This window comes from Schistocerca gregaria, chromosome 2, assembly GCF_023897955.1.
Source record: "Schistocerca gregaria isolate iqSchGreg1 chromosome 2, iqSchGreg1.2, whole genome shotgun sequence".
NCBI classification, from domain to species: Eukaryota; Metazoa; Arthropoda; class Insecta; order Orthoptera; family Acrididae; genus Schistocerca; species Schistocerca gregaria.
Genome location: NC_064921.1, coordinates 326,638,816 through 326,647,341, shown reverse-complemented (window position 1 = coordinate 326,647,341; position 8,526 = coordinate 326,638,816).

The following is an 8,526-nucleotide window of genomic DNA, read 5'->3' as shown; positions in this document are numbered from 1 at the left end:
ATCGATAACTAAAACTTGAATTGTACTGCTTCTTACTGGCTATTACATCGACTTAGGAGCTTCTTCTGTGTTCTACTATGGTGCTTTTAGTGTCTCCGCATACCGCAGCACGCGACATAGCTTTGCAGACGATAAATGTAACCGTTTCAGAGAGAAGAGCGGCCAATGAGACGATCTGGCTTCAGGTCGATTCGATAACAAATGACGAAGAAGAATTAGTGAGCTATATTTCAGTGCTTAACAGCCAACTGATTACGTAAGGTGTAACACAAAATTATTAGCTCTGTAGCATGTATATCTAATATAAATGTGATTCGTATTAGTGAGCTATATTTCAGTGCTTAACAGCCAACTGATTACGTAAGGTGTAACACAAAATTATTAGCTCTGTAGCATGTGTATCTAATATAAATGTGATTCCTATTACAGTACACGTCACTTTTAATAACGGAAGGGATCACCAATCTATTCTATAGTTATTCGTCAGTTTTACAACGGCAAGCGTTGATGTCCTCCGTTATAAGCACGAACCCTGTTATCAGTGACAAACGAATTGCGTCATCAAATTGGAAACTATTTTATATTATATAGATAACAAAATTAGATGTGAGCTATAATCAATCACAGTAACAGTCTATCAGTGTTAGTTTTAACGCTTAGGCTGTTTGAATATTTTATTATCATACGACAAACGAAGATTCAGAATTATAAGACTGTCAGTGAATTTCGTAAATTCTCTCACCAATACCTTATCTTTACCTTGATCGAACTGCATTACCACACCGTCATGCAACCGGTATAGAAATTCGTTGTTTTCCGATTGCTGCTTTCATAAAAATTGAGCGACAAGTTTACCAATTTGCAATACTGTGTCAAAATAATGCTCACAACCCCACTAAGAAACGCCTGTCTCTCGTTAAAAGAGCCGGGAATTCTTACATCAAGCGGTTATCCTAATGTAAATAAAAAAGTGCTATAATTTCGCTCTATAATGTTAAAACCGATTACTGCATTTCATACACTTTCAATGCTATTACTCTGGTGAACCCTAACGTCGGTTACCATTGAGCGTTCACATGTATACACTAAAGCGCCATAGAAACTGGTATAGGAACGCGTATTCAAATGATATGTAAACAGGCAGAATACGGCGCTGCGGTCGGCAACACCTATATAAGACAAGTTTCTGGCTCAATTGTTAGATCCGTTACTGCTGCTACAATGGCAGCTTATCAAGATTTAAGTGAGTTTGAACATGGTTTACAGCCGGCGCACGAGCGATGGGACGCAGCATCTCCGAGGTAGCGAAGTGGGGATTTTCTCGTACGACCATTTTACCAGTGTACCGTGAATATCAGGAGTCCGGTAAAACATCAAATCTCCGACATCACTGCCGCCGGAAAAATGTCCTGCAACAAACGGACCGACGACGACTGAAGAGAATCGTTCAGCGTGACAGACGTGCAACTGCTCCGTAAATTGCTGCAGATTTCAGTGCCAGGCCATCAACAAGTGTCAGCGTGCGAAACATTCAACGCAACATCATCGATATGAGCTTTCGGAGCCGAAGGTCCAGTCGTGTATCCTTGATGAGGCACGACACAAAGCTTTACGCCTCGCCTGGGCCCCTCAACACCTACATTGGGCTGTTGATGACTGGAAACATGTTGCCTGATCGGACGAGTCTCGTTTCAAATTGTATCGAGCGGATGGACGTATAGGTGGAGGCTCTGTAATGGTATGGAGTGTGTGCAGTTGGAGTGATATGGAGTAATATATCTACATATGACTCCAGCAGGTGACACCCTGTATTTCAGCAGGGGACTATTCAAGCTGGTGGAGGGTCTGTAATGGCGTGGGACATGTGCCGTTCGATTGATATGGAACCCCTGATACGCCTAGATACGACAATAACAGGTAACATGTGCGTAGGTATCCTGTCTGACCACCTGCATCCATTCGTGTCTATTGCGCATTCCGACGGTGTCGGGTAATTCCAGCTGGACAGTGCGCCACCCCACAGGTCCAGAATTGCTACGGAGTGGCTCCAGGAAGAAAATTCTGAGTTTAAACACTTCCGCTGGCTACCAGACTCCCCAGGCATGAATATTATTGAGCATATCTGGGATGTCTTGCAACGTGCTATTCAGAAGAGATGTCTACTCCTTGGTATTTTTACGGATTTATGGACAGCCCTGCAGGATTCATGGTGTCAATTCCCTCCAGCACTGTTCAGGCATTACTCGAGTCCATGCCACGTCGTGTTGCGGCACTTCTGCGTGCTCGCGGGGGCCTCTAAACGATATTAAGCAGTGTACTAGTTTCTTTGGCTCTTCAGTGTATATGTAGAACATTATGACGCAAGATGTTAAAGTCCTTTACTAACAATAACAGTTCTCGTGACGCAAATTTCTTGTGTTTCATAGTCGACATTAAATCTAATTTAAATGAAAAGTGATAGTTTCTTGTGCTCATAACCCTCTAGTAAAAGAAACTGATTATATGGTTGAAAGATAATATACGATATAAAGGAAACCTGACTGTGAAAGGGAAATATATTTTTTCCAGTATGTTGTCTTTTGTCTTCTGTGAAACACCAGATTGCTGAAGTGATATACAGTGCGTAGTGCCTCTTTCAACGGCATCAAATGAAAAGAAAAACGCTTTTCGTAATCGATAATCCAGACTTGTCTTATTTTCCCCTGAGTATTCTTCTTATCCTTCTTTTGAAAGGATTTTTTACTATTTCTCTTTGATAAATTTAAGTTTAGCACTATTCTTTATCCAGTACATAAAATTCGAGTACATATAGTTACTACGACAAGGAACATCGATCTCTCTCCCTATTCAACCTTCCTCCATTCTCTCTCTCCCTCTCTCACTGTCTCATAATTGTGGTCAAAAGTGTCACCTGGCTGAAAATGATTCACAAGTTCGTGGCGCCCTCCATCGGTAATGCTGGAATTCAATGTGGTGTTCAAATGGTTCAAATGGCTCTGAGCACTATGGGACTAAACTGCTGTGGTCATGAGTCCCCTAGAACTTAGAACTACTTAAACCTAACTAACCTAAGGACATCACACACATCCATACCCGAGGCAGGATTCGAACCTGCGACCGTAGCAGTCGCACGGTTCCGGACTGCGCGACTAGAACCGCGAGACCACCGCGGCCGGCAAATGTGGTGTTGGCCCACCATTAGCCTTCATGACACCTTCCACTCTCGCAGGCATACGTTCAATCAGGTGCTGGAAGGTTTCTTGGGGAATTGCAGCCCATTCTTCGCGGAGTGCTGCACTGAGGAGAGGTATCGATATCGTTCGGTGAGGCCTGGAACGAAGTCGGCGTTCCAAAATATCCCAAAGGTGTCCTATAGGGTTCAGGTCAGGACTCCGTGCAGGATAGCACATTACAAAGATGTTTTTGTCATGTAATTACTTCGCCATAGACCATGCATTATGAGCAGGTTCTCCATCGTCTTGAAAGATGCAATCGCCATCCCCGACTTGCTCTTCATTAGTGGGAAGCAAGAAGCTTCTTGAAACATCAATGTAGGCCTGTCCTGTGATGTTGTTATTGTTGTGGTCTTCGGTCCTGAGACTGGTTTGATGGAGATCTCCATGCTAGTCTATTCTGTGCAAGCTGCTTCATCTCCCAGTACGTACTGCAACCTACATCCAACTGAATTTGCTTAGTGTATTCATCTCTTGGTCTCCGTTATTTACCCACCATGCTGCCCTCCAATACTAAATTGGTGATCCCTTGATGCCTCAGAACATGTCCTACCAACCGATCCCTTCTTCTAGTCGGGTTGTGCCACAAACTCCTCTTCTCCGCAATTCTATTCAATATCTTCTCATTAGTTATGTGATCTACCCATCTAAGCTTCAGCATTCTTCTGCAGCACCACATATCAAAAGCTTCTATTCTCTTCTTGTCAAAAATATTTATCGTCCATATTTTACTTCCATAAAAATACTTTCAGAAACGACTTCCTGACACTTAAATCTATACTCGATGTTAACAATTTTCTCTTCTTCAGAAACGCTTTCGTTCCCATTGACAGTCTACATTTTATATCCTCTCTACTTCGACCATCATCAGTTATTTCTCTCCCCAAATAGCAAAACTTCTTTACTACTTTAAGTGTCTCATTTCCTAATCTAATTCCCTAAGCATCATCCGAGTTAACTCGACTACATTCCATTATCCTCATTTTACTTTTGTTGATGTTCATCTTATATCCTCCTTTCAAGACACTGTCCATTCCGTTCAACTGCTCTTCCAAGTCCTTTACTGTCTCTGACAGAATTACAATGTCATCGGCGAACCTCAAAGATTTTATTTCTTCTCCATTTCTTCTCTCGTCTGAGCTCTTGATACTCATACAAGTTGTTCTCTTTTCTCCAAAGGTCTCTTTAATTTTCCTGTAGGCAGTATCTATCTTCCCCTAGTGAGATAAGCTTCTACATCCTTACATTTGTCCTCTAGCCATCCCTGCTTAGCCATTTTGCACTTCCTGTCGATTTCATTTTTGAGACGTTTGTATTCCTTTTTGCCTGCTTCTTTACTGCAGTTTTATGTTTTCTCCTTTCATCAATTAAATTCAATATTTCTTCTGTTACCCAAGGATTTCTACTAGCACTCGTTTTTTTACCTACTTGATCCTCTGCTACCTTCACTACTTCATCCCTCAAAGCTACCCATTCTTCTTCTACTGCCATTCTTCTTCTACTGTATTTCTTTCCCCCATTCTTGTCAATTGTTCCCTTATGCTCACCCTGAAACTCTGTACAACCTCTGGTTTAGTCAGTTTATCCAGGTCCCATCTCCTTAAATTGCCACCTTTTTGCAGTTTCTTCAGTTTTAATCTACAGTTCATAACCAATAGATTGTGGTCAGAGTCTTACAATTTAAAACCTGGTTCCTAAATCTCTGTCTTACCATTATATAATCTATCTGAAACCTGTCAGTATCTCCAGGCTTCTTCCATGTATACAGCCTTCTTTTATGATTCTTGAACCAAGTGTTACCTATGATTAAGTTATGCTCTGTGCAAAATTCTACTAGGTGGCTTCCTCTTTCATTTCTTACCCCCCAATCCGTATTCACCTACTAGGTTTCCTTCTCTTCCTTTTCCTACTATCGAATTCCAGTCACCCATGACTATTAAATTTTCGTCTCCCTTCACTATCTGAATAATTTCTTTTATCTCATCATCAATTTCTTCGTCATCTGCAGTTGGCATATAAACTTGTACTACTATAGTAGGCGTGGGATTCGTGTCTGTCTTGGCCACAATAATGCGTTCACTGTGCTGTTTGTAGTAGCTTACCCGCATTCCTATTTTTGATCCATTATTAAACCTACTCCTGCATTACCCCTATTTCATATTGTATTTATAATCCTGTATTCACCTGACCAGAAGTATTGTTCCTCCTGCCGCCGAACTTCGCTAATTCCCACTGTATCTAACTTAAACCTATCCATTTCCCTTTTTAAATTTTCTAATCTATCTGCCCTTTTAAGGGATCTGACATTAGACGCTCCGATCCGTAGAACGCCAGTTTTCTTTCTCCTGATAACGACGTCCTCTTGAGTAGTCCCTGCCCGGAGATCAGAATGGGGGACTATTTTACCTCCGGGATATTTTACCCAAGAGGACGCCATCATCATTTAACCATACAGTAAAGCTGCATGACCCCGGAAAAAATTACGGCCGTAGTTTCCTCCTGCGTTCAGCCGTTCGCAGAATAAGCACAGCAAGGCCGTTTTGGTTAGTGTTACAAGGCCAGATCAGTCAATCACCCAGACTGCTGCCACTCTTCAGGAACCACACGTTTGTCTGGCCTCTCAACAGATACCCCTCCGTTGTGGTTGCACCTACGGTACAGCTATCTGTGTCGCTGAGGCACGCAAGCCTCCCCATCAACGGCAAGGTCTATGGTTCATGGGGGGGGGGGAGGGGGAGAGGGGGGGGGGGTACTGTGATAGTGCCACGCAAAACAACAAGGGGTGCCAGCTCCCTCCATGAAAAACACTCCCACACCATAACACCACCGCCACTGAATTTTACTGTTGACACTACACACTCTGGCAGATGGTGTTCACTGGCCATTCGCCATACCCACACCCTGCCAACGGGTCGCACATTGTGTACCGAGATTCGTCACTCCACACAACATTTTTCCACTGTTCAATAGTCCAATGTTTACTCTTCTTGCACCAAGCGATGCGACGTTTGGCATTTACCGGCGTAATGTGTGGCCTATGAGCATGAATTTAATTGATGAAAGAAGAAAATATAAAAATGCAGTAAATGAAGCAGGCAAAAAGGAATACAAACGTCTCAAAAATGAGACCGACAGGAAGTGCAAAATGGCTAAGCAGGGATGGCTAGATGACAAATGTAAGGATGTAGAGGCTTATCTCACTAGGGGTAAGATAGATACTGCCTACAGGAAAATTAAAGAGACCTTTGGAGAAAAGAGAACCACTTGTATGAACATCAAGAGCTCAGATGGAATCCCAGTTCTAAGCAAAGAAAAGCAGAAAGGTGGAAGGAGTATATAGAGGGTCTATACAAAGGCGATGCACTTGAGGACAAAATTATGGAAAAGGAAGAGGATGTAGATGAAGATGAAATGGGAGATATGATACTGCGTGAAGAGTTTGACAGAGCACTGAAAGACCTAAGTCGAAACAAGGTCCCGGGAGTAGACAACATTCCATTGGAACTACTGACGGCCTTGAAATAGCCAGTCCTGACAAAACTCTACCATCTGGTGAGCAAGATGCATGAAACAGACGAAATACCCTCAGACTTCAAGAAGAATATCATAATTCCAATCCCAAATAAAGCAGGTGTTGACAGATGTGAAAATTAACGAACTATCAGTTTAATAAGTCACAGCTGCAAAATACTAACGAGAATTCTTTACAGACGAATGGAAAAACTGGTAGAAGCCGACCTCGGGGATGATCAGTTTGGATTCCGTAGAAATGTTGGAACACGTGAGGCAATACTGGCCCTAAGGCTTATCTTAGTAGCTAGATTAAGAAAAGGCAAACCTCCGTTTCTAGCATTTGTAGACGTAGAGAAAGCTTTTGACAATGTTGACTGGAATACTCTCTTTCAAATTCTGAAGGTGGCAGGGGTAGAATACAGGGAGCGAAAGGCTATTTTCAATTTGTACAGAAACCAGATGGCAGTTATAAGAGTCGAGGGACATGAAGGGGAAGCAGTGGTTGGGAAGGGAATGAGGCAGGGTTGTAGCCTCTCCCCGATGTTATTCAATCTGCATATTGAGCAAGCACTGAAGGAAACAAAAGAAAAATTCGGAGTAGGTATTAAAATCCACGGAGAAGAAAAAAAAACTCTGAGGTTTGCCGATGACATTGTAATTCTGTCAGAGACAGTAAAGGACTTGGAAGAGCAGTTGAATGGAATGGACAGTGTCTTGGAAGGAGGATATAAGATGAACATCAACAAAAGTAAAATGAGGATAATGGAATGTAGTCGAGTTAACTCGGATGATGCTTAGGGAATTAGATTAGGAAATGAGACACTTAAAGTAGTAAAGAAGTTTTGCTATTTGGGGAGAGAAATAACTGATGATGGTCGAAGTAGAGAGGATATAAAATGTAGACTGTCAATGGGAACGAAAGCGTTTCTGAAGAAGAGAAAATTGTTAACATCGAGTATAGGTTTAAGTGTCAGGAAGTCATTTCTGAAAGTATTTTTATGGAGTGTAGCCATGTATGGAAGTGAAACATGGACGATAAATAGTTTGGACAAGAAGAGAATAGAAGCTTTCGAAATGTGGTGCTACAGAAGAAATTCTGAAGATTAGATGGGTAGATCACATAACTAATGAGGAAGTATTGAATAGGATTGGGGAGAAGAGAAGTTTGTGGCACAACTTGACCAGAAGAAGGGATCGGTTGGTAGGACATGTCCTGAGGCATCAAGGGATCACCAATTTAGTATTGGAGGGCAGCGTGGAGGGTAAAAATCGTAGAGGGAGACCAAGAGATGAATACACTAAGCAGATTCAGAAGGATGTAGGTTGCAGTAGGTACTGGGAGATGAAGAAGCTTGCACAGGATAGAGTAGCATGGAGAGCTGCATCAAACCAGTCTCAGGACTGACAACAACATGAGCAGCCGCTCGACCATGAAATCCAAGTTTTTTCACCTCCCGCTCTACTGCCATAGTACTTGCAGTGGATCCTGATGCAGTTTGGAATCCCTGTGTGATGGTCTGGATAGATGTCTGCCTATTACACATTCTGACCCTTTTCAACAGTCGGTGGTCTCTGTCAGTGAACATACGAGGTCGGCCTGTACGCTTTTGTGCTCTGCGTGTCCCTTCACGTTTCCACTTCCCTATCACATCGGAAACAGTGGACCTAGGGATGTTTAGGAGTGTGGAAATCTCGCATATAGACGTATAACACAAGTGACACCCCTATCACCTGACCACGTTCGAGGTCCGTGAGTTCCGTGGTGCGTCCCATTGTGCCC